Source organism: Seriola aureovittata, chromosome 18, assembly GCF_021018895.1.
Source record: "Seriola aureovittata isolate HTS-2021-v1 ecotype China chromosome 18, ASM2101889v1, whole genome shotgun sequence".
Lineage (NCBI taxonomy): Eukaryota > Metazoa > Chordata > Actinopteri > Carangiformes > Carangidae > Seriola > Seriola aureovittata.
Window position 1 is genome coordinate 9,850,001 of NC_079381.1, and position 4,547 is coordinate 9,854,547.

Below are 4,547 nucleotides of genomic sequence, written 5' to 3' on the forward strand. Positions count from 1 at the left end.
TCCTTATTAAGGATTTTTAGTTCTCAGACCTTGAGGGATTTTTTTGTGGGTTTTTTTCATCCTTTCTTTCTTCCTCTTCTCATCTTCATCTTTTCGATGAGGATTTTCGCACATCCACGTGTCTCAGGTGCAGGTGCGTTGGAAAATGTCACTATAGTAAATAATAATAACACAATAAATTGTGGTCCTGAGCAAGAGCAGTGTGTTTGCTATTTAAAAAAAATGTACCAATGAAATTCGACATCTGGAGTTCAAAAGAAAAACTGTCTTGTTTGATGCAGTCCTCAACAAAAATTGAAATGTTATGTTCTTTGTCTTGTATCTTTAATAATTGTTAACAAAACTATGCAATCATGATCAGAAGGTTAGATAATTACAATAGCGCGTCATCTTCAAAGAAGATGATTTTTATTTCCTTGTCCAAGAGATTGCAACTCCATTCAGTATAGTGCTCTAATTTCTACACAAGGTATTTAATCAATAGAGTTGGATAGAGCTGACATGGAAATCATTTTACTTCTTTTGAAAAACGCTCTTCAGGGATTTTTTTTCTGCAAATTATTTGTATAATGATATACTTACTGCTGCTCCAGTGAAATTAATGATATTCACAATATAAAAGTTAGAGTGTCAAATTTAGGAGCATGAATGTAACCTATTATTGGACACATTTGGGTTTGTATTGTGTTGTTTAATTTTAAGACTTGGGACATCAACTTCCAATAGGACAACCCAGAATATATATAGCTTATTTGAGTATCATTGATAGTGATGATCAAGGGAAATCTGAAAAAGGCTCAAAGATGCTGTATTTAACATTAGGGTGTCGGGGTTTGTCATTTTTACACAGCCAATAGAGTGAGGTGCTAACGTCCAACGAGTCAGAGCTAAGTGTTCCAATCATTTTTTTATATGCTATAATAATAGGCTGGTGAAGGGTCTCATCTGGGATATTACAGCCTGTCTACAAAGTCTTACAATGCATTTGATCACAGTTGTTCATGGAATTAGGAGTAAAAAAATATATGGCAAATATTTTCAGTCTTGTCAACAAAGAAGCATAAGATTTTCAAATCTTATGCTTCTTTTCTCAAAATCATGAGAAAGATGGCAGGTGGAGCATTAATAACATGATGAATAGGTTGCAGCCATGGTTTTTTCCTCCTGGAAGTGATAGGCTAAGAGACATATAATGGGGCATATAATGTTCGTGTAGCAGATCATTTATCCTTGGGGATCTTTTGTTAGACTTAATTATCTTAGTTTTACGGGGAGCAGTAATATCAAAAGAAGACGTGATTAAAATCACTTAGGAGTGCAGCAGTACTGCCTTACAGCTATTACTTCACATACATCATTGTGAGTTTTGTCATTTCAAGTGGTGATATTTAATCTTTAGTATATTAGCGCCTGAAACATAAAATATACAAACTATGGCAAGACTGATGCATCAAGACAGGGTATAATATACTTCCAGACAACACTGTGTGTGCTTGGTGGTACTCTGTGGTGTTTTTTACCTTTATCAGAAAGCGCCAGTAGAGAGATGGCAGGAAACAAGGGAGAGAGAAATGTGACACAGGTTGCCCGCTGGGCCAGGATGGTTTGGTTATGGTTTGGAAAAATGCTTCTTGTGGCAAACAGAGAAGTTGCAGTACCTCATGTGGCCACTAAAACCAAAAGCACTGTTTCTGGGACCTTGCTGAACTGTATGGGTGTCTGTTGTCGAGTTGCATTTTGGGTAACATTTTTTATGTTAACGTTTAACTGCATTCAAATTTAAATCTATGATTTTAAGCGAGAGAGAACCTGATTCGGTTCTGATTGCGTCAACAAAAACTGTTTTAATTTCTAAGAAAAGCTTGATGACTCAAGTTTAAACTGGGACTATGCATAAATGGAGGCACTTTAACAGCTTCATTTTAATTCTGCCATCTGTGGGTTATCTCACTCACTGTACCCACAGTCTTCTCTCACATTCATTTCCTCTCGGAAGTTCAGGCCAATTTGTCATTATCAGTTGGCTGTAATTATGCCTACTTTACGCTGCCATTCAGCTGATCCTTTGAGTAAATTCTACAGATGGAATCATTTAAGTACCGGGTTTTAAGAAACACTTACAGTAAGTGAAGTAGCCAGAAATTAAGCAGATCGGGGGGGGGGGGGGGGGTTGTCTCTTTCTTTTTGTCTCCTGTTCATTCCTCTTCCACATTTCCTGTGACTGCCCATAATGAAGTATTTTCCGTCTTTGATGAGCAAATCTCTGTTTCTTTCTCTCTGTCTTTGCTGTTGATGTCTTTCCTCCACTCTTCTCTATTCATTGATCTTCCTCTCTCTCTGTCTGCCCGTCATTTCTTCTCCCTCTTTATTAGTAAAGGTTAAATGAACATGGCCCTTTTTCTCTCTGCTGGGCAAATTTAAAATGATATCAATATCAGCTCAGATCAGCCTTACCTCTTGCTGTCTCTCCTGTCACTTTGTTCAAGTGTCACAAGTGCTTTGGCATAAATGATTATTGTATTGTTATGTTCAAACAACTAACATTAGTGAAGGAAAGTGATGCTGACTTTAGGGAACTGTTTTGTCTCTATTACCTTTATTACCTGGTCAGTGCTATCATAGGTGATGGTTGAGGGATCTGTTGGACATTATATACACCAGTAATAAACAGTAGGGTGTATGCTTTTATTTTCTTATATATTACTTGTTAAAGTCGTTTTTCTTACTTGTTCCTCCCCAGGCTCTTTGTTTTCCCTACCTGCCCACCAGATGTCTTCCCACATGCCAGTGTCTTCCTGCACACTCCAACAGCTGGGACAAGTTGCTGATTAGCTCCTGTGTGTCCCTCTGTGGGTTTATCAGCTGCTGAAACTCTGAGCGACTAAGTCTAACTCTGCACTTTTCCGGTTTCATCACATCACTCAGACTGTTTTACTCTTTGTTGTGCTCTGTCCCTACCTCTGGACAAAAGGCATGTTCAGTTATTTAACTCTCTGTGCACTCACTTGCTTCATTTACCTTTTTGATGAAAAAGTCTTTTGGTAACATCAGCGGGGAAGGATCCAGACTCATCAATGAATTTTCAGCTTTGCAGCCCATGAACTGGCACAGTCCTTTTATGCATACACACACCTGTGGGGCAAAATAGTTAGTTATAAAAATCCCATTTCACAAATACGACTGCTGTCACGTCGACTGTCCATACACAAATGTGTGAGTAATAGACTGTGCATGAACGAGGCCACAAGTCCATGTCACAAACAATAATAGTAGAATCAATAGCTGGTGGTATTTTCTCCATATACAACAGGCCTTTTTCACAGCAGACATTTTGACATTTCATCACTGATAAACCTCAGGTGTTACTAATGACATTAATCAATGCTACCTTCCCGTCAAGTGTCCCAGTAAGTCCTGACAGTGTGACAGTGAGTCAACATGCACAATACCAGGGAGCAGCTAAAAGGCCATTGATATTTTTTATTATTTACACTTGTGCTTTTCCTACTGTGGCATGTCAAAGTGTCTTCTATGAAAAAGACCTGCTGCCATTTTGATATTTTATTTATTTGAACACAAATCTCTCCAAATATCGCCTCGCAGTGACATTTCTTGTTCTTTATTCTTCAAATCAAAACAGGCTAATTTTGCTTGTGAAACAGCATAAACAAGAAACAAGTCAGGGCAGAAAAAGTTTCTTCTTTTTTCTCACTCCACCCTGCTGTGAAAAACTTTATATATTTATCATAACAATAAATCTATAGTGGAAAAATTGCATTAAAACTTACTCACATTTATCTTGACAAGGTTTTTATGTGATGTGTTTTCATGTTTTGAGACACTTTCATCCATTCTACCTTTTATCTTTCCATCAGATTAATCTTTTACCTTTTATTTTGAATTTTCCTCAGTAAACCTGCGGTTCAGTTGGTAGCGTATTACCTCTGTATGGGGAATGTAAATTGGCCAAATTAGCATACAATGGTTCCGCTGTTTCTAGAGTTCATGTATTACAGGGTGGTCAGAAAAGTCACAAAGCTTTTTGGATCTTGTGAAAAAAAAAAAAAAAAGGAAATCAAGAATGACTGTGTCGTTTGATTTCTGCCTTTATGGAATATATCGGTTCATGTTAGAAGACTAACAGGATGGGAGGAAGAATAAAGACACAACACTGAGGTGAAAAAAAGGGAAGAAATAAATAATGAAAGTTTGGCTGCTGTGTGTGCCATTCATTTGTCGAGCTGAAGTGAAAAGTATCGACCAGGCAGCTTTGTGCCATCTCTGGATGAGATGGACATCAGCTCCGTGGGCCTTTTCTGTTCCAGCTTTGTTCTTTCGTTTTCTGACTGGTGTTTTAGTCTGAAAATTAACTCATTGCTGGAGGGAGGAAAAAAGATTTGGCTCTGCTTATCTTTTTTTTTTAGCATATTTGAAGAGTGAGATGAATATGTATCCATTCATCTATTACTACCTGTTTGCCACTAATTTGGTGCAGGGTTACAGAAGGCAGGAGCCTCTCTCACAGAATGCACTAATCAGGAGGCAGA

At 37.8% G+C, this 4,547-nt stretch overlaps 1 long non-coding RNA gene across 1 annotated transcript in view; it reads left to right on the forward strand.

The window, feature by feature from the left end:
- Positions 1-4,186, forward strand: part of LOC130186108 (uncharacterized) — a 60,333-nt gene extending 56,147 nt beyond the window's left edge. Inside the window, exon 3 of the long non-coding RNA XR_008830247.1 lies at positions 2,741-4,186. This is a non-coding gene — a long non-coding RNA (uncharacterized LOC130186108). The remainder of the gene's footprint in view (positions 1-2,740) is intronic.
- Positions 4,187-4,547: the final 361 nt, after the last annotated feature.